This window comes from Musca domestica, unplaced genomic scaffold (assembly GCF_030504385.1).
Source record: "Musca domestica strain aabys unplaced genomic scaffold, Musca_domestica.polishedcontigs.V.1.1 49, whole genome shotgun sequence".
Classification (NCBI taxonomy): domain Eukaryota; kingdom Metazoa; phylum Arthropoda; class Insecta; order Diptera; family Muscidae; genus Musca; species Musca domestica.
The window spans coordinates 3,491,770-3,515,478 of NW_026712344.1; the positions used below are offsets into that span (position 1 = coordinate 3,491,770).

At 34.0% G+C, this 23,709-nt stretch overlaps 1 protein-coding gene across 3 annotated transcripts in view; it reads right to left on the reverse strand.

Moving 5' to 3' along the window:
• The window catches only part of AQP (aquaporin), a 108,970-nt gene that overhangs the window by 84,107 nt on the left and 1,154 nt on the right, over positions 1-23,709 (reverse strand). The window lies entirely within an intron of this gene.

A 23,709-nucleotide genomic window follows, 5' to 3' on the forward strand; every position in this document is an offset into this window, starting at 1 on the left:
TTCATTGGCCGTTTAAAGGCCAAAATTCGTGCCAATGGTGACCAATTTGAACAAATCTAAACTTATTCTAAAATTTGATGCTATTTCCGACATTTTTAGCTTGCATTTAATAAAATTAAAAAAAAAGTAAAAATTATGGCTTTTGACTCTGTTGCAGTTTTCTATCTCTCACGTATATTCTGGATTAGCGTAAGATTTTAAGTCGATTTAGCGATGTCCATCTGTCTGTTTTAATTACGCTATCTTTCGAATGAATTGAGATAGAAGGCTAAAATTTTGCACACATGTGTATTTTTTTCCAGTAGGTTCGTCATGTCGTTCCACATTTTCGTATAGCCCCCATATAACGGTACCCCCAGATATTCGGTATTTTGATGATTTTAACATGATTCACCCGAATTGTTTCAAATTTCGTATTCGAAGTTTGTAATGGGTACTACATACCTACATACCAGACTAGACCTAAAAATTTCATATGCAGGTCCACGTGTTTTATAGCCCCCATATAACGGTACCTTTATTGGGTATTTTGATGATTTTAGCGACATTATTTACTCGAATTGTTTTAAATATCGCATTCGAAGTTTGTAATTGGCGTCTTCGTATACTCCCCATATAAAGTTCATCGCTTAAAAGGTATTTTTCGGAATGTGTTGAAGTTCCTTCCAAATGGTGCAGGGTATTAAAAGTTCGGCCCCGCCGAACTTAGCTGCTATTTACTTGTTGATCATTATTAGGGTGTTACTAAAGATATATGAATGTCTGACGAGACAAATATCTTAGAAGTATTCGAAAGAAATTGGTAAAAAGGGTAGGGGCAAGAGCATGTTCACATATATATAATTTTTTATGAACCATTCCTCCATTACTTTCTGAGCTAAAATATATGAAAATGTTCGTAAATAAGAGCATATCCCTTATCAAACATTAATTTAAAAATAAGATATTTCCAAAATTTTCAAATAAACATTATTTATTGCCCAGGCATAAAACGAACTTTACCGAATCTCAATGAGATCACATTAAGGACTGCACCTTCACTGAGTTATTATCAGCCTCGTTTAATCTACCTTTAAAGTAAAGCATAAACATTTTTATAAAATATAATAAATAAAAAAAAACTTCAGCATACCACTCCTTAAATTTTTGTAAATTAATAAAAGACTCTATTATAGCAAAGGCCTAACTGACACATTTATGGTCGTCATTCGACTACCCTTCCACCATAAATGCCATGGCATATCGATTCATCAAATGTCACTTTGGAAGTTGTTTCCTTCTAAATTACTAATCATGTGTGAACCCTAGATTTGACATTGTTACCAGCACTTTGATGAAGATTTTAATCAAAAACTGCCAAACAAAATAAAAACAAACAAAAAAAAAAAATCTATTTCCGATTCGAAGAGGGTGGAGATTAATAATGATAACGCTGATAATATTGTTGTGATGTGTGTTCTTTTTCCTGTTTTTTTTTTTTTTTTTTGTATTAACATATCATTTTTATTAAATAAAAGGAGTTTCAATGAAACTATCACCCCTCCCTCCTGGGACATTTTAGCAGAGAATATAGAATACACATGCAAACACAGCAAACAAACGAAGAAGATACTTTCGAAACCCAACCCTAATTCTTGTTAAAATGTTTGACATTGACACACAAATAGCAACAACATCATAATAAAATACGCGTATCCTACAGCAAAAAATTCAACAAGAACGACCTAATAATGAAACAACATTATAATAATGATTGTTGTTCTGTTGTTTATTTTTTGTTGATTGTTTATTCATATACAGTGGCTCAAAAACCTAAGCTAACCTAAATAGAGAGGAAACCCCCGACCTCTTCTACATTTTTTGGCATTTCCGGATAAAAATGTCTTGTAATCCTTGTATTTTACGTACATTGTGTCTCCAGCAGTATTACTCATAACAATATGAGAATTATATTGATTTAACATTTTAAACCTTAAGCGGGTCATAAAAAGGGTCTTTTTGGTCCATTTTTAATTATTCCCTTTAATGGGCATTATAGCAAATTTAAATATCTCACAGATTTTTTGTTATTAAATTCTGCTATAAATCTAGAATACATCAAAACTCTAGACCTGATTTAAATGCCAGGAATCTAAATGTTTAAATATTTTAGGCATAAAATCGGCCCATATATGCATTTTTGTGAATTTCTTCTACAAATCATCATTTAAAAGGAAAAATAGTCATCATCAAATTTGACAGTATGTCATCAAAAAAATTTCATTTTCTGTTGACCACAAAACAAGTAAAAAAACCAGTAAAGAAAGTCTTAAAGTCGGGCGGGGCCAACTTTATGATACCCTACACCACTTTGCTAATTTAGTAGAGCTCCCCATAACAATTATAAGTTTTTATGGGAGAATTCAATCATACACCCTCTGATTATAATTATAATTTAAAGTTTAAAGGACTTGTTTAAAGGACTTGTATTGCCCATTTGGTGCACAATTAATTTGAAATCGGATAAAAATATATATGGGAGCTATATCCAAATCCGAAACGATTTCGATAAAATTTGGCAAAGATATTTCTGAGCTGTATTTGATATATTTCCCTGAATATCGTTGTTACGGAGTGCATATTACGGCTGTGGGTAACAAATATAACAAATCGGATGAACAGTATATATGGGAGCTAAAGCTATATCTGAACCGATCTTCACCAAATTTGACATACCAGCTTCTAGACCCAATTCGGTCGTAAGTGCCAAATTTCATCCCATTTGGGCAAATATTAGACGTTTGGTGCACAATCAAAGGTATATATGCGAGCTATATCCAAATCTGAACCGATCGTGATAAAATTTAGCGCATGTGTTTCTGAGCTGTATTTGATATATTTCCGCAAATATTGTTGTTACAGAGTGTATATTACGGCTGCGGAGGACAAAAATAACAAATCGGATGAACAATATATATGGGAGCTATAGCTATATCTGAACCGATTTCGATCAAATTTGACATACTTATTTTCAGGTCCGATCTGATCTTATGTGCAAAATTCCATAATATTCGGACTGATATTACACGTTTGGTGCACAATAAACGGCAAATCGGACGAAGATATATGTGGGAGCTATATCTAAATTTTGACCGATTATCTCCAATTTCAATAGGGTTCGTTCTTGGGTCAAACAAATGATTTGTGCAAAATTTCACCTGGATAGGGCAATAAATGCGAACTGTATTTTGTTTACAAAAATACATGGACAGACGGACGGACATACATAAATCGACTCAGAATGTGATTCTATCTCGTTTCCTTTTGCCTGTTACAAACAAATGCACAAAGACATAATACCCTGACCACCTTGTGGTGTAGGGTATAAACAGAAAAGGAAAGAACTTGAAAAATGTTCAAACAATTCCGTCGAAAATACCACTCAAAGGAAAACCATGTATGTGGGATATACGAAGACCTTCATAGACAATTTTCCGTCATAGGTTGTAGTACCCATTACGAGCTTCAAATAAGAAATTTGGAACAATTCCGGTGTATCAAGATTTGAATATCTGGAGGTACTGTTGTATGGGGGGCTATACGATATCGTGGACCTATATAGACAATTATCTTTCAGAGGTTAAATTACTCAGAACGAGCTCCTTATGTGTGTTTTCAGACAATTCCATTGAAAAATGTTACTATTTTTATATATATTTTTTAATTTAATTTAATTAATTTTTTAATTTTACTATATATATATATATATATATATCCTGTTACCATTACTAACACCAAATTTAGAAGAATTTCGTGAAAAAATTTGGCTAAATTCATTAAAATCACGAATCTCCAGAGATGTCGTTATGTGGAGGCTATAAGAAAACGATATATCTGATTTTCGATACCAGCCCTATGTCAAATAATGTGGGCTGTACCGTGATTTCAATAGAGAGACATGCATCATTTGATTTGAGGCCAATATGAGGTCAACGACGAGTGTGTATTTAGAGGTATTACAAACGGAATGAAAAATTTAATATACCATCCTTTCCATGGTGGAGGTTAAAAATATGTATATAAATGTCGCCAAAAAAAAAAATCCCGAAATAATTTTCTTATTTCTTATACGTATGTTTTTCTCTTGGAGCCACTGTCTTTGGCAATGCGTATACCCTTTGTTTTATATGTCATTCTATGGCCGCTTTTAAACAATCCAAACCATCCATGTAGCAAAAAATAAAGAGTTGCTTCATTATTTAGAAGAGAAATGTTTGCCGCAAAATAAGTTTGACATTCCGAAAGACAGCCTTGATTTGTTCACCTAGAACACACCTCAAATAATGTGATTTTTTTGCTAGCTAGCTAGCTATCTAGCCTAGCCGTTTGATGAATTATGAAAGAGACACAAAAATACGAAGACAAAACATGAACCTATGCCAAGTAACATCAGAGTGTCATAAATCATGAGCCCGACTGGTGGGATATGCCTATGTCGTTGTGGAAAGGTGCACAATAAGAAATGATTGCCAAGAGACGACGATGAAATTGATATTTAGATAGATTGCAAAAGAAGTCAATAAATGTTGTCGGTCCATCAAATTGTTGGTATTCGGTTAGGAATTAGGAGAAGGAAATGCTTTTATTTGCAGAGTGCATTTTGTGTTGACCTTTAAAACTGCAATAAAGCTTAATTAAATGGAAGGCGGTTGAACAACAAAAATATAGTCGATAATCAGTCCCGTTTGGGGTGAGATCCCCAGAAAAAGGATAATTTAATTTTTTTGTTTATTATTTCAATTTTTTAATATAATAATATTTTTTTAATACATTAATAATAAAAATTTAATAAAAGTTTGCAATTTATAACTTTTATTAAATTTTTATTATTTATTATTATAAAAGAACAAAATTTGTAAAAAAGAACAACATTTGAGTAGACCTTAAATAGCTCTTTACATCAGGTAAGAAATTTCGCCTTGTGAAAAGAGAAATATTTATTTTCTTTTTATTCGCTCACTTATTTCATAAACACTGTGACATGTGTTACTTCTAAAGCGGAAATAGAAATAATTTCATAAAATGTTAATCCTTTGTGTATGCATATATATACATATACAGGGTGAGATGAAAAAACTGCAAACAACTTCAGTTAAAACAAGTAAGCAAAGGCTACAGTCGAGCGGGGCCGACCGTTGAATACCCTACAACACTATAATAAACCATACAGTTTATATAGGCGAGATACTCGAAAGAATTCCACAAGATGTTGTGACAAATAATAAAAGAAAGCCATCAGGTTTCGTTCTCTAATTTTCGAATAATAGCAACTTCAACTAATTTGCTCATTTCCAATTTATTGGTGGATGTTGCACGTAAATGGTTGCTTCCTAGATCTGGAACCAATATTTCCCAAAGACCTATAATCTCTCAGAAGTGGCAAAAATTAACATACAGACATTTGGCTATATTCTTCAACGAAATCAGCGTTAACGAAATAGTCAGAAGTGCGTCTCTTTCCTGTATTTGTGAATTCTCCAAAAAGTCACTGGAATGGACATTTTCGTATTTTGTCTACAAAAGTTGGCAAACTATTTCACACATTGAATATTTTTGGATAGCCATCCAAAACTGTTTGGCTTTTGTAATGTCCGGTAACCCCCATTCAAATGTGCGTGAGGGTCGGGCGATAATTACGACCTGCTTACAATTTTGCAGTTTTTTGGTCCATTTCAACCCCTAAATATATGGCGTTCATCTCCAAAAAGAGTAGGCTTCTATTCTGACCCTCATCTTATCTCCATGCAAAATTTCGTAAGGATCGGGCCATAAATGCGATCTGTATATGATATCCTGATATTCTAACTACTTAGTTTTGTTAGCTGTAGAAATATTACCAAATGTTTAATTCAAAATGAAAATATGCCAAAAATATGACAAAAATGAAAAAATATGAGAAAATTTTACAAAATCAATATTTTCAGCTTTAGAGAGATATTTTTATGCGCTTTTTTAAGACGTTTTTTCTTTCCTGCCAAGAGGCCATTCTGAATTAATGAGAACTGTCGAAATCAGTTCAGCCGTTTTCGACATATAAGAGATTTTTCAAGCATATCTTCTTTGATAGACATATATATCGCACATATTTTGCTATATATCTGATTTCTTGGATGTTAACATCAATGTAAAGATCAGAAGTAACCTTGTCATGGCTTTGTGATTTCGCCGGGATTTAAAATATTCGCGGTTTAATAAAAAATTTTGAATTTTTTCAACACAAAAGATATGGTCTATTTTACCCGCTAAATATTATCCGATGACCACCCTAATTGGTAGGCTTCTTCCCCGCCCTAAACGTTAGCTACATGCGAAATTCCGCGTCGATTGGTCTATAATTGCGACCTGTATAGCTACTGCAAAATCCGACATTTTTTCAGTATTTGGTCCATTTCAACCCCTAAACATTTGGCGATCATCTCCAAAAGAAATAGGGTTCTATTCTGACCCTAGCCCCACCTCCATTCTAAATTTCGTGAAGATCGGGACATAATTGCGACCTGTAGAGTGATTACAAATTAACATGGACAGACGGACAGACGGACGGACGGACATACATAGCTAGATCGACTCAGCTCGGTGAGCTAGAAAGATCCATATATACTTTCCTATGTGGGAAACCAATATTTCGAGGTGTTACATAATTTTTGGCCCAATCAAACTTATAATACCCCCAACACATAGTGTTGTAGGGTATAATTATTCCAGTGACAGCTCATTATATTGATTACAAGCGTACAAAAGCATTTTGATGAGAATTTTCCAGAAAAAAAGTTATTCGTGATGGAATTCAAGGGCGATAGTGCGATTTCTTTATAATTGGCTGTCTATCATTAGAGCACTCCAGCATTTATATATAAATAAATCTTTTATGTCTCGTACCATCGCTCGTTACCGTGATACTGGTAGCGTAGCCCAATGTCAAGGAAGTGGACGGAAGAAAACAGCAATATGACTAGAAATGGTTCGAAAAGTAAAAAAGCGACTTGATCGAAACCCGCGTCGCTCTGGCCGGAAAATGGCTCGTGAGCTGACCATATTGCAATATTCCATTCGGCAAATATTGAAAAATTAGCTCGGGGTAAAGCCACCGCAACAGAAAGAAAGTATACTCAAATGAGCTAAAGAGTTGCTTCGCTTGGCCGAAAATGGTGAACTGCCGAATTTGTTTTTCTCCGATGAGAAAACATTCGTTGTAGTTTGTAAACAAACAAAATGATCGTATTTACTTGCCAAAGAGGTCAGCTGAAAATGTGCACCTTCGGTTGGCCACCAGAACTTCGCCGGGAATTGTTCAAAATTCCGCAGAGCGTGTGACGGTTTCATTGGCCGTTTGAAGGCCATAATTCGTACCAAAGCTGACCAATTCGAACAAATCTATACTTATTCTAAAATTTGATGTTACATCCGACATTTTTTGCTTTCATTCAATAAAATTTAAACCAGTAAAGAAAGTCTTATAGTCGGGCGGGGCCGACTTTATGATACCATACTAGCTTCTAGAAAATTCGGTCGTAAGTGCCAAATTTCATCCGATTTGGGCAAATATTAGACGTTTGGTGCACAATCCAAGGCAAATCGGACGAAGTTATATATGGGAGCTATACCCAAATCTGAACCGATTTCGATAAAATTTGGCAAATGTATTTCTGAGCTGTATTTGATAAATTTCCCCAAATATTGTTGTTACAGAGTGCATATTACGGCTGCGGAGGACAAAAATAACAAATCGGATGAACAATATATATGGGAGCTATAGCTATATCTGAACCGATTTCGATCAAATTTGGCATACTTATTTTGAGGTCCAATCTGATCACACGTGCAAAATTCCATACTATTCGAACTAATATTACACGTTTGGTGCACAATAAAAGGCAAATCGGACTATATATATAATCTAAATTTTGATTGCAATATCTAAAATTTGACTGATTATCTCCAATTTCAATAGGGTTCGTCCTTGGGCCAAACAAATGACTTGTGCAAAATTTCATGTGGATAGGGCAATAAATGCGAACTGTACTTTGTTTACAAAAATACGTGGACAGACGGACGGACGGACATGCATAAATCGACTCAGAATGTGATTCTATGCAGATCAACAAAAGGAACTATGGGTCTATCTCATTTCCTTCTGCCTGTTACAAACAAATGCACAAAGACATAATACCCTGTCCACCTTGTGGTGTAGGGTATAAAAAAAATGTAAAAATTGTGGAATTTGGCTTTGTTGTAGTTTTTTATCTCACCCTATATGTTTATATATTTATTTACTTCTTCTGGGAAAAACAAGAGAATGTTAATGTTTGTTGATTAATGAGTTTAGGTTTTCGTGACATTGAAACATGCAATGCTATATGAACATTGAAAGAGAATTTCCCGTCCTGCCCTTGTTAATGCAAATTTTTTTGTTTGTTTTGACGACGAAATGTAGGTGAAATACATCAGGGGACATTTTCCATGGTGCTTTAAGAAATTTCCGGTTTCAATTTAGGTATAATTAAAAATGGTGTTTTACTGTAATGGTAATAGAGAAAGGGAATGGACGCATCAGTGGGAATAGTTGATAGTTCCATATAAGGAAAATTAAAATATATATTTTAAATTTATCAACAGTTTTCCTTTTTTTTAAATCGCATTGTTAGTTTGGACAATAATATTTTTTTTTTCTTAATTTTTTAAATTTTTCCAATAAATGTAGAGTTATGAATAAAACTTTTCCTTCCCTGTGAAAAATCTTGCATAATATAAAAATCACACAAACAATTAAGTTAAAAATTGGCATTAAAATACGATTTGAGAAAATATTTCATGTTACAACAACAGAAAAATCCCATTAATCTTAGAACATGTAGGCAATTGTTGTTCTACACAAAATAAACTACTTTTCTTAATAGAATGACTGTTAGCGTTTATTATTTTTATTTTTTTCTTACTTTCTTAATTTATTTGCTGATTTTTAAGTGCCCTTACGTGCTAAAGCCTTAATCAGCGCTGATGAATTTCTGTTTTGAAATGGAAATATTTCTGTGTGAAATGTTAAATATTTTATAACATCCATTCAATTAGGAAAACCACACATGAACAGTAAAAAACCGGAAAGCAACAACCAAATAGCATTAACGGATTAGGGTTGCCATTTTAAAGGGGTTTGGCCAATTGGTCGGCATTACCCTTGTATAACTTTTAAACAATTTCAATATGGAACATTCATTTTTATACCACCATACAATATGGAGGGTATAATAAGTTTGTCCATCCGTTTGTAACACCGCGAAATATATATATATATTCGTATTTGAAGTTCTTAGTGGGTACTGTAGTCTATCACAGAAAATTGAAAATGCATGTCCTGGTATTCGTATACCTCAAACATAATAGTCGGTGTTTAATAATTTTAGCGACACTATTCGCCTTCTATAGATAGAAGTCCTTTAAAGAGCCTTGTAATGCACTTTTATAAATAGAAGCCCTTTAAATGTCCTCTTATACATATAGGTTCTTTAAAGGACCTTTGGAGGAAAGAAGTCCTTCAAAGGACCTTCTATATAGAGAAGCCCTTTGAAGGACTTTCTATGCGTAGAAGCCTGGGACAAAAGACCCCTTAAACGGCATTCTTTAGTAAGAAGCCCTTTTAAAGGGCCTTCTATACATAGAAGCCCTTTAATGGACTTTCTATGCCTAGAAGCCCTTTAAAGGGCCTTCCGTAGATAGAAGCCCTTTAAAGGGTCTTCTATAGATAGAAGCCCTTTAAAGGGTCTTCTATAGATAGAAGCCCTTTAAAGGGTCTTCTATAGATAGAAGCACTTTAAAAGGTCTTCTATGAATATAAACCCTTTAAATGGCCTTCTATAAATAAAATCCCTTTAAAGGACCTTCTATAGATAGAAGCACTTTTAAGGAGCTTCTATAGATATACATAAAAGCCCTCTAAATGTCCTTTTATAGATAGAAGCTCTTAAAAGGACCTCTGGTGGAAAGAAGCCCTTCAAAGGACCTTCTATATAGAGAAGTCCTTTGAAGGACTTGCTATGCGTAGAAGCCTGGGACAAAAGACCCCTTAAACGGCATTCTATAGTAAGAAGCCCTTTTAAAGGGCCTTCTATACATAGATGCCCTTTTAAGGGCCTTCTATACATAGAAGCCCTTTAATGGGCTTTCTATGCCTAGAAGCCCTTTAAAGGGCCTTCCGTAGATAGAAGCTATAGATGGAAGCCCTTTAAAGGGCCTTCTATGGATATAAACGCTTTAAATGGTCTTCTATAAATAAAGTCCCTTTAAAGGACCTTCTATAGATAGAAGCACTTTAAAGGAGCTTGTATAGATAAAGGCTCTTTTAAGGACCTTTGATGGAAAGAAGACCTTTGCAGGACTTCTACATAGAGAAGCAATTTAAAGGACCTTCAGTAGATTGAAGCCCTTTGAAGGACCTCATATGTGTAGAAGCCTGGGACAAAATACCCTTTAAACTGCCTTCTATAGCTGGAAGCCCTTTTAAAGGACTTTCTATAGATAGATGTCCTTTGAATGCCCATAGAATCGTTTCAAGAGATATTTTAAATGAAAAAAGATTTATTTTTTCCTCATTTTTATTTGGTTTCCAAATTTGACCGAATTCGAAAGAAATAGAAATAGAAAGAAGAGAAATAGACAATTCCAAGGCATTTTTGGTCGAAAATTCCCTCAAAACGGCAACATTCCCAAAAGTAGTATTCATTCACCTAACCCTATTCGAGAGCAATTGAGTTAAATTTTATATAAAATTACCTTAATTTATTTCTCAAAGAAAGAAAAAAAATACAACTACGACAACAACAAAACGAATTCTGAAAATTGTTAGCTAAAAGGGAAATAAGTAAGTAACCCTTTAATCGTTTCGTTGAATCATTTACTCTACCTCTCGCGCGCTATGACGCTCGGCATAGTAAAATTACATCAACTTTATGTCAGATTACATTTCAATTATTTATGACAGATAAAGAAATGCATGATGGTTTTAGAAATAATACATTCACTGGGAACTGGGGAAACACAAACGATTTTAAATTAATACTATTAAATATTTCAAAGGAGGCAATTCCGTTGAATTGCATTTGCTAATGATTAATTGAGAGAGACGACATCAACTGCGTTGTGTGTGGGTTTGGCGGCACGTGAGGTGTGGGAATCTAGTTTTGTACTGTGAAAATGTAATTTTTTTCTTTATTTCTCAGTGCTGGAAAAATTTTCTTTAAAGGTTCTCAACCTCCATATTTGTTCAAAAATATATAGATTAAAAATTATTTATGTCGATGAGACTGGAAAAATTTTAGTTCCGCAATAAGCACTTGAAAATTGTTATATTTTATTGCCAAAAATTAACTGACCACAGAACATGTGTGAGTTATAAATACATTTTAAGTTCAGCTAACTGAAAAACATTAATATAATTTATGACCTCTTAACAATTGTTAGATTGCATTATTTTTTTGGCGATAATCACAATACAAGAATTTCAATATGGCGCTTGAAAAATAAACAGCTCATCAAATTGCGCCCGGTGTGGAAACTTTAAGGTTTTTAATTTTGAAATGACACATGTTTGGACATTGTCCACAAAAGTAGTTTACAGCCTATGATTTTGAAGAGGCGAACAGAATTGAAATCATTTCTTTTTGGAGTATCGACATTTTCCCTTTAAAAAGTTACGCGTTTTTTTGATGATATTATAAATCAATATGATATGCCATCAATTGAGTATCACGATTTAAATTGATTTATAATTCCTTACGGATTGTCATATAATTGAAAATACAATACTTGTCGAGAATGTGGCATTTTTAAATAAAGGAATTTGCTTATGTCAATTATTTTGCAGCCCGCACTACGGATAGAATATATAGGGGAAAGCTTATGACCTTTTAGTGCTTTTCAGTAATTTTATGTTCCTTTGTGATACAGCCTTTGGAATTTTTGAGTCGCCTAATTGAATATATATTTAAAAATGCTAATATAATTCCACTCAGCGACGGGGCCAGGTAGGTGATCCTTAAATATTTAAATATATATGCCCTAATTTTTTGTCGGTTGGTAACTCCGCCCCCTCCGAATAGTTTCGAAAAGAAATTTCTGCCTGCACCGATGAGACCATTAGGTTAGGGGGAGGCCCGTCTGCAATTACACATATTCATTTTCATATATAGAAATTCTGCACGACATCTGATAAGGCTGGGAAATTCATACTAAAAGGGTACGAAAAGTACCAAAATGTACCAAAAAATTGAATAATTTGCAGTAGACAAACGGAATTAACTAAAATCCTGTAATTTTGAATGAGAGTCACAGATGAGTGCAGGATTGATGTGCTAAAGTGTTTTTGGAAACTTGAAAGTTGTGAAAAGTTGTAAAAAGTACTAAACTTTTAAAATGGTACCATTTAATATTATGTAAACGGATAAAGCAAAAACTTAAAATTTGGTATGACATTCGAGGTTGGAATGAAAATTTGATATGTGAAAGTGGATCTGATAATGTTTACTAAATGTGAGAACTGCACTAAATGGTACTTAATTTGGAACAGGCTGGAATAGAGTGAACAGGTGAAGCTGGAATTTTGAATTTTAGATTACTGACTTACTACAGGGTGAGATGAAAAAAACTGCAACCAACTTGAGACTGCTGTCAATTCTACGCCAGTTGTCATTCGGACAGTTATTCCAATGACAGCTCAATATATTGAATACAAGCGTACAAAAGCACTTAATTGAAAATTTTCCAGTTATTCGTGATGGAATTCAAGTGTGATAGTGTGATTTGGCTGGAAAACCACAAGTGGATGTCGTTAGAGCACTCCAGCATTTAAATGTAAATAAATCTTTTGTGTCTCGTACCATCGCTCGTGATACTGGTAGCGTAGCCCGAAGTCAAGGAAGTGGACGGAAGAAAACTGCAACATTAGCAGAAATGGTTCTAAAAGTAAAGAAGCGACTTGATCGAAACCCCGCGTCGAAGTGAGCGGAAAATGGCTCGTGAGCTGAACATATTGCATATTCCTTTCGGCAAATATTGAAAAATGAGCTCGGGGTAAAGCCATTGAAATTCCAAAAATGCAAGAACTTACAGAAAATAGACTCAGCAGAAAATAGACTCAAAAGAGCTAAAGAGTTGCTTCGCTTCGTCGAAAGTGGTGATCTGTCCATTTCGATTTTCTTCAATGAGAAAACATTCGTTGTCCAGCAGTTTGTAAACAAACAAAATGATCGTGTTTACTTGTCAAAGAGGACAGCTGAAAATGTGCACCTTGGATTGGCCACCAAAACTCAAGCCCCGGCCATGCTGATGTTGTGGGCCGCCATAACAGCTGATGTTCGCTCTTCGCTCGTATTAATCGACCTTGGCATTAGAATAAATGCCGAATATTATCCCGAAAACATTCTGGAGGTTGGATACACAAACATTTTACCCGCAGACCTTGGACATTCAAACAGGACTCAGCACCATCGCACTCAGCTCGCACCACCCAAGAATGGTTACAAATTGAGGTTCCTCGTTTTATTTCCAGCGCACAATGGCCACCAAAATCTCCGAATACCAATCCGTTGGACTATTGTGTCTGGAGGATTTTGGAAAGCAAGGTTGGCACTAAAAAATACTAAAGTGTCGATCACCTCAAGCAAGCGCTTCGCCGGGAATGGGCTAAAATACCGCAAACCAATATTCGGGCAGTGTATGACGGTTTCATTGCCGTTTGAAGGCCATAATTCGTGCCAAAGATGACCAATTCGAACAAATCTAAACTTATTCTAAAATTTGATGCTATTTTCTACATTTTTTTATTTTATTCAATAAAATTTAAAAAAAATTAAATATTATGGCGTTTGACTTTGTTGCAATTTTTTATCTCACCCTGTTGAGATACAATTCTGAAATTTGATATTTAGATTACTGATGGTATGTGTGTTTGAGATTTGTCCGTGGTTTGGAAATTTGTGTACGATTATAGGCGCGAATAGTAGTAAATAGTACTAAATTTGGTATTGGGTGAGAGGATTGGTCTGGAATCCTCAAATTTGATATAGAGGGTACTGTTGGTGTGTTTGGGTAAGATATGGAGGTAGTTTTAGAAATGTTTACAATAATTATTCAAAAAGTACTAAATGGAACTATATTGGGTAATAAGGTCTCCGTTGGAGTTAGGAGGTTAAGATATAAAGATGGTTTTGGAAATGTGTACTATAATTGTTCGAAAAGTACTAAGTGGGACTCTATTGGGTTAAGGAATGGGACTGACATTCCGAAATATGATATTCAGGTGACTGTTGGTATCTGAGGTCGAGGTATGGAGATTGTTTTGAAAACTATAATTTTTCGAAAAGTGCTAAATAGAAGTAAATTTGGTATCGGGTCGGGAAGGACTGTAGCTGGTATCCTGAAATTTGATATAGGTGTCTCTGTTGGAGTTAAAAGATTGTTCGAAAAGTACTACATAGAACTAAATTGGGTAAATTGTAATCCTCAAATTTGATATTGAGGTCTCTGTTGGTATCTGGAATTGGGATATGGATATGGTTTGGAAATGTGTACTAGTACTAAATTTGGTATTGTGTGACAACAATAGAGCTTAAATCCTGAGATTTGATATGGAAGTCACTCTTGGTGTCTGTGGTTAAAAGAATGAGCTGGTTTTGGATATGCGTACTATAATTGTACTAAATGGTACAAAATTTGGTAATAGCGGAAATTACAGAATTTATTACTGAAATTTAATATTAAGGTCACTGTTGGTATATGGGGTTGAGATATGAAAGTGGTTCTGGAAATATGTAGTATAATTGTTCAAAAAGGTACTAAATGGGACTATATCGGGTATTGGGTGAAGAAATAGAGCTAAAATCTTGAAATTTCATGTCACACTTGGTTTCCTGGATCTACATAGGAAGGCGTTGAAATAATTTTGAATATGGTCCATTGTGCAATAATATCCTCCTCGGTAAATTTCAATATGAAAACGAAAAACAGGTAAAAATTTTCCTTCTTACTCTTTCCGAAGGAAAAACTTGAATAATATATAAGACCTTGAATGCCTGAAAACCTAGTACGATACATAACGTTTTGATTAAAATTGTTGTCAAACTGAACAAATTGTGTATTTTGAGTACCAAACAGGCAGAACATGAACTGTTAGAACGAAAATTTGAACTTTTGACATATGACACTCTAAAAATGTAACAGTCAAATTGTTGAAATGCATTTTAATTTCCATACAATAAATAACTGTCATTTCTATGAATTAATTAATTTTAAAATGCCTTTTGTCAAAGCTAAGCGCTTTGATTTGATTATTCATCGCCGGCAACAATTTGCATTTATTAATTTTAATTTTGTAGACATATATAGATGGATAGGTATTGGGTCGAAATACAACAAACAATTTTTCGGAATTTATAATTTTTGGTTGTTATTGTCGGTGTTGTTTCGTTTCGTCGTCATCAGCATTTCCTCAAATATTGTTGTGGTGTTTTTTGCAATTTTTTGTTTTGTTCACAAATTAGACTAGATTTTTTTTCAAATTCGGAACTAATCATAAAATCTTAAAACTAAAACATTTCTTTTGTTTCGATTATGAAATATTTTTTTTTTTTTTTGGAGTTGTTAATGAATCTAACGGGGGTTTTCAGGGCGTTTTGTTTGCAATATCTTTAAATTGAATAATAATCTGCATCAATTAGCTATTAAATATGTTGATCCACTTCAAGTAGACAGACAGACAGACAAACGGACACCCTCCATTTGTCGCGTCTTAGAAACCAATTAGACTGTGTCAAGTATGTTGTTCTTGAGAAAATAAGTACCTGCAAGCTTTGAAAATCAATTATGAAAATTTTTAGGTTTGTTAGAGTGGGTGTTCATATTCAGGTACGTAATAAAGTACTTATAAAAATGGCTAAAAAGTCAAAAGTAAGAATTTTTGTGAGCAAATGTTGATGTATTTTTGGAATAAGATTTTCGGCGATAGTTTTGAAGGTTTGAAAAGCTAATAATGTAAAAATATAGCTAATAATTTAAAAACAACTTCTACGTCTAGTTTTGAAATAATTTCACTTTTTTATTTTGGACTATTTTTAGTTCGATTGTTAAAAAAGTACTTTAGAGGAATATTTACAGCAATAGTTGCACATTTTATACCCTCCACCATACCGTTTGTAACTCCTTGAAATACTTATACTTATGTATATATTCTTGATCAGCGTACAATTCTAAGTCGATTTAGCGATGATGTCATAATCACGCTACCTTTCGAACAAATGCAGAAAAAATGCTAAGATTTTGCACACATGTGTATTAAGGTTAAGTTCGTAAATGGGCCACATTATAGACCAAAATTGTTATACCCTACAACACTATGTGTTGGGGGTATTATAAGTTTGATTGGGCCAAAAATTATGTAACACCACGAAATATTAGTTTCCCACATAGGAAAGTATATATGGATCTTCCTATCTCGCCGAGCTGGGTCGATCTAGCTATGTATGTCCGTCCGTCTGTCCATGTTAATTTGTAATCACTCTACAGGTCGCAATTATCTTCCGATCCTCACGACATTGAAAATGGAGATGGGGTTATGGTCAGAATAGAACCCTATTTCTTTTGAAGATGATCGCATAATATTTAGGGGTTGAAATGGACCAAAAACTGAAAAAATTCCTGATTTTCCAGTTGCTCTACAGGTCGCAATTATAGACCAATCAAAGCGGAAGTTAGCATGGGGCTAGAGCTTAGGGCTGGGCAGAAGCCTTCCAATTTTGTTGGTCATCGGGTAATATTTAGTGGGTGAAATAGGCCACAACATTTGTGCTAAATAAAAGTCAAATTTTCCATTAAACCGCGAATATTTTTAATCCCGGCGAAATCACAAATAGACGAACAGGTCAATTCTGACCGTTACGTAGATGTCGATAGTAAATATATCGGTTATTTATAGCGAAATATATATTCAATGTGTGTATACAAAGGAAGGGGATGCTAGTTAGAATGCTTATATCTCAAGAATGGCTAGACCGATTTTGACAAATTTTGTCAATTTAGAATGCCCTCTTGACATAAAAGTATAAAATCTAAAAAAATCGCAGAAAATTTTGCCAGTAATGATGTTAATATAGCTTTTGTATTATTTTGTGACATTTTTTTAATTTTTCATATTTTTTATCGCATGCGATTTTTGACTTTTAATATTTTGTGATATTTTTTCACCTTAGGTTGGGGATATTATATAACTATTGCAATTATCGTCCGATCCTCCCGAAAATTTTCACAAGAGTAGGGTTGGGCTCAGAAGGGCTAGGCCTACTGTTTTCAAAGATGTCCGCAATTATTAGGGGTTGAAATGGACCAACAACAAAAAATTTTCCTGATTTTGCAGCCGTTATAAAGGTCACAAATAGAAGACAAAGGACACGAAATCTCGCATAAAGTTAGAGTTTAGGACAGCGGGTACAATGTACCACTAATTTTGCGAGAAAAAATACCAACATTACTTACAGGCGATATCTGAAATACACAAAAGGCGAACTTCTAGCTTTTTATGCTGACTTCGTTGACGAATACAGCCAAATATCGTAGAGAAGCAAATAATATAGATGAGTCTAAATTTGCTTTTGGAGATGATCGCAAAATATTTAGGGGTTCAAATTAACCAAAAACAGAAATGTTTTTCCGATCACACAATTGAAGCCAATCGACACGCCTGTGAAGAGAGTTAAGGACATGGAAGAATTCTAGCATTTTGGATGACCATTGGATTATATTTAGCTGCAAAATGGACTATAACAACTAACAGCCCGACGGAATGCATAAATGTTGGGCAAATGTCCCTAGTCAAAATCTTAATTTCAAAAGAGAAATCTTCCAACATGGATTTGGACATAAGGGGTCTTTTAACATTTGTAGTGTTGTAGGGTATAACATAGTCGGCCCCGCATGACTATAGCCTTTGCTTACTTGTTTCAAATTTCGTATTCAAAGTTTGCAATGGGTACTACAGCCTTTGAAAAATAAATCGTATGCAGGTCCACATCTTCGTATAGCCCCCATATAACGATACCTCCCGTTATTCGGTTTTCGATGATTTTAGCGACATTATTCGACGAAATAATTTACAATTTCGTATTTGAAGATCTTAATGGTTACAATAGACTATGGAAAAATTTGACGATGCAGGTCCACGTCTTCGTATTTTCATTTCACCGATATTTTTCGGAATTTTTTTACATTTTCAAGTTCCGTTCAAATGTGAGGGTATTAAGAGTTCGGTTTGGATTTTTTAAAGACGGACGGTCATCGCTAAATCGACTTCAAATTTTATGCTGATCAAGAATATATATACTTTATGGGGTCTAAAATTTATACTTCGAGGTGTTACAAACGGAATGACAATTTAAATATACCCTCCCTACTATGGTGGAGTGTATTAAAAAATGAAATACGTTTTTTTCTTCTTTTCCTTATTTTTGTTTTTAATTTTATTTAATTGACACACCCACCCACTTACAAAAATACACAAAATATTTAAAATCTCTTAATATTTTTCATTTTTTAATTGGATCCAATGAAGATGTCACATAAATCTGCAGCAAAATAAAAATTCAACTAACCAAAAAAAAAAAAATCATAATTTAATGTCTTTATCACAAATGACATTGAATAACGGCTAGCTGGGAGTGGTCAAAAGTGGAATTGTTTAAAACGGAAATATTGCCTTATTTGTTGTGGTACAAAAAACACCACCACTTACCACTAACTATATTTTGTCTAAAATATTGTCATCACGTGTGACGGACTCTTTTGTTGACAGATGTTTCGGTGAGAGAAACCACGATGACAATTTCATATCTCGTGGTCGATTTGAAATCATACTAAAACGATAATGATAACTTGTTGTTGTGGTTGTTGGACAAACGGTTGGTCGATCGGTCGGTCGGCCGGTCATACACCTAGAATTCCCTTGACATTAGTCTTGAGTGGACCCTGTACTGAATTTATGCAAATCGGTAGCAATGATGTTTTTGCTTTGAAGAAAGAAATAAAAATCAATAAATGAGGAAGTGCAAAATCGCATGCCGTGAAAACCAGTTTGTTAAGACGCGGGCTAGACAGACACCTTTTGTGGCGAAACAATGGCCAACTGACGGACAGTGATGATTGCGATAAAGAAGATACTCAAGAAAAGTTGAATTAGTCACAATGCTAGGTGGTGGAATTAGTCGTGACGTTGTTAGTTGATGATCAAAAGAAATATTATTTGTTTGATTTACACAGCGGCCGCTGTTTTGTAGTTTTTTTTTATTTTCTTCTTCTTTTGTCAAAGGTAGTTTAATTATCTGTAATTAAATTTTATAAAATTAATTAATTTTCATGAAAAACAAACTAATTTTCTGTAAATTTCTTTATGTTTTTAATCATTTATTATTATTATTTTATTTAATATTTTTATTTATTTATTTTTTATTTATTTATTTTATTTTTTTATTTATTTATTTTAATTTTTTTTTTTTGAAAAAAAGTTTAATGTGCCATACTTAGGAATATCTCATTAAGACATTTTCTTTATTTATTTACTTCTGAGTTTCTTTAAAGACACGCCGTCTAACGAGATGAGGCACATACATATTTTATACATAAAATTTTTTAACATTGAAATTAACATAAACAAATAAATGTTTAGGTAAGCGCTATGGGGAAATATACACAACAAAAGCCCGTGTTCTATGAAAATCAACCTCAAAAGTAAATTAGAAATTAATATGGACATAATTATGAAATAATTATCAATATATCAAAATTTAATCAGTACCGCACAGTGGTTTCCATAACCGAAATAATATATATCAGATACGGATGGTCATCGGGTAAAATTTAGTGGGTCAAAAGTCAAAATTTCCATTAAACCGCGAATATTTTGTAATTCTGGCGAAATCACAAATAGACGAACAGGTCAATTCTGACCGTTACGTAGATGCCGATAGTAACTATATCGGTTATATATAGCGAAATATTTACAATGTGTAAATACAAAGGAAAGGGATGTTAGCTAGAATGCTTATATCTCAAGAATGGCTGGACCGGTTTTTCCAAATTTTGTCAATACGCAATGCCCGCTTGGCATAAAAGAATAAAATCTAAAAAATCACATAAAAAGATGCCAATAATGATGTTAAAATTCAAGTGTACATTTTGTAATATTTTTTCACCTTACAACACAGGTTGGGGTTATTATATGCAGATTGCAATTATCGTCCGATCCTCACGAAAATGTTCATAAGGGTTGGGTTAGGCTCAGAAGGGCTAGGTCTATTGTTTTTAACATGTGCGCAATATATTTAGGAGTTGAAATGAACCAACAACTAAAAATGTTACCGATTTGCAGCCGTTTTAACGGTCACAAATGGGAGTTAGAGTTTACGACAACGGATAGAATGGATCACTACTTTTGTGTGAAAAAAATAACAACATTTCCATTCTACGGAAACGCTGAAAATAACTTGCAAAATCTCAAATACTCCAAATTCGAACTTCTGCCTTTTTTATGCTGATTTCGTTGACGAATTAGCTTGTCTACGATATTTGGCTATATATCGTAGACAAGCAAATCATATAGATGAGTCTAAATTTTGGAGATACAGAGGGACCTCTTGCATTTGGAGATGATAAAACTAATCGACACATAATTTTGCCTGAGAAGAGAGTTAAAGACAGCAGTCTACCATTTTGAATGAATGCTGTCCTTAACTCTCTTCTCAGGCAAAATTATGTGTCGATTTGGGCAATGCTCTATGAAATAATTTCAAAAGCGAAATCTTCCAAAGTGGATTTGGACATAAGGGGGCTTTTAACACATTGTAGTATTTTTAAAATATCACATGCCCCGCACGACCATAGCCTTTGCTTACTTGTTTTTTTAAATCAAATTTAATTTTTTTTTAAGAAAAACTTTTCAAAATAGTTATCAAATGTCAATGTGGTATGGCGAGGTGTTGTTATATAGGGACTACATTTAAATATGTACCTATGTTGAAATTTTTCTAAAAAAAAAATGGTTTTCTACGCTAAATATAAATTTTTTAGCCAAATCGATTGAAAAATGTCGAAATAGGTAAATTTATATGGGAGCTACTCCGAAAAAATGAGCTACATTGAACATTTTCTGCGAAGAGGTTTTCTAGAAGCCAAAGTGCCAAATAAGTGCAAAACCAATTGAAAAATGTGGCCAATACAGGCATTCAAGGGGTGAAATCAAGGATACCTTTATACTTATAATTTTTTGAACGGCGTATATCAGTATATGGGGGCTATAAGTAAAAGTAAACCGATGATTTTGAGGAGGATATTTTTAAGTCCATTTAAATCTTCAAATAATTATACAATCATTGATTTAACATAAAATTGAAAAATATATGCCTGCAGAGAAAATGTTACAAAAAATTGTATGAATATTGAAATAGGTCAAGGTCGCCTTAAATCTACAACGTAAATGAATGAATATATCATAATTTTTGGCACTTTACTCGGCAATGTTACAAGAATTTTGGGCAGTCTTTTTTTTTTTTTTTTTTGGTTTTGTCACATTTAAAATTGACATTTTGGTTTTATTCTTATCATCAAATGGATTGGATTGTTTGTTTCGTTTGATTCAATTTAAATTACGTACCGATAACGTATAAGAAAAATAACTGTTTTTTTTTTGTCTCTAAACGTCTTTAGTTTAAACAAATAATCTACAGAGACAGGGCAATATTAAAACCAGTCAGGAAAAGTCAAAAGTCGGGCGGTACCGACTATATGTACCCTACACCAATATGCATATTTAGTAGAGCTCCAGTAACAAAAGAATTTATTTGAAGTAGGCCATATCACCTATGAACATTTGGCTTTAGAGTAGTTGTAATTTTGTTTCAAGGAAACTAATATATGGGCATATCCAATTCTGAATAGATTTTCCCTAAATTCGACGGAGATATTTTTATATTTTATACCAAATAAAATTGCTAAAGAATGCATGATATCACTTTGAATAGGATTATATTGAAAAAAAAAAAAAAAAAACAAATAAAAAAGCTGTAAGCTCGACCGTTCCGAACTTTGAATACCCTCCACCATTTGGAACGAATTTGGCAATTAAAAAAAAATAAATAAATAAAATCCATTAAAAATTCTGTTAAAATCTTAAAAATACCAAATGTCATATTAGGGTCTAAACGACGACGTGGACCTGCATAGGCAACTTTTGTCATAAGCCATTACAATAACCAAATGCGAAACTTGAAAAAAATCGCTGAATTATGTAGCTAAAAACATGAATATCAGGAGGTACCGTTGTATGGGGGCTATACGAAGACGTGGACCTGCGTAGACAATTTTCTGTCATGGGCTATCAATACGAACTTCAAATACCAATTTTGAAACAATTCCGGTGAATAATGTCGCTTAAATCATCAAAATACCGAATATCGGGATGTTCCGTTTCCTATACGGAGGCTTGGATCTGCACACACAATTTTCTGTCTTAGGCTGTAGTATGCATTACGAATTTCAAATACCAAATTTGAAACATTTCCGGTGAATAATGTCGCTTAAATCACCAAAATACCGAAAATAGGGAGGTACCATTATATAGGGGCTATACCAAAAAGTGCACCTACATGGCCGATTTTCAATACCAAAAGTCCTGTAGACATAATATTTTATCAACCTGAGTAAAATTTAATCAATCTACTTCATTTCGTTCGGATGCTAGAGCGATGTCCACAGACGGACGGAAACCCGCTTCGCAGTGGCCGAAAAATGGCTTGTGAGCTCAACATATCGCAATATTCCATTCGGCAAATATGGAAAAATTAGCTAAAATGAGGTAAAGCCATTGAAATTCTAAAAAGTGCAAAAACTTACACCGCAACAGAAAGAAAATAGATTTAAAAGAGCTAAAGAGTTGCTTAGCTTGGCCGAAAGTGGTGAACTTCCGAATGTGGTTTTCTCCGATGAGAAAATATTCGTTGTCCAGCAGTTTGTAAACAAACAAAATGATCGAGTTTACTTGCCAAAGAGGTCAGATGAAAATGTGCACCTTCGGTTGGCTACCAGAACTCAAGCGCCGGTCATGGTGATGTGTGGGCCGCCATAACAGCCGCTCGTATTAATCGACCGTGGCATCTGAATAAACGATGAATATTATCGCGAAAATATTCTGGAGGGTGTATTAAAGCCTTGGGCACGCAAAAATTATGGCCGTAGACCTTGGACATTCCAACAGGACTCAGCACCATCGCACTCAGCACGCGCCACCCAAGAATGGTTACAAAATGAGGTTCCTCGTTTCATTTCCAGCGCACAATGGCCACCAAAATCTCCGGATACCAATCCAATGGACTATTGTGTCTGGAGTATTTTGGAAAGCAAGGTTGGCACTAAAAAATACCAAAGTATCGATCACATCAAGCAAGCGCTTCGCCTGGAATGGGCCAAAATACCGCAGAGCAACATTCAGGCAGCGTGTGACGGTTTCATTAGCCGTTTGTAGGCCATAATTCATGCAAAAGGTGACAAATCTAAACTTATTCTAAAGTTGATGTTATTTTCGACATATTTTGCTTTCATTCAATAAAAAAAATAAAAAAAATTGTAAAAATTATGGCGTTTGAC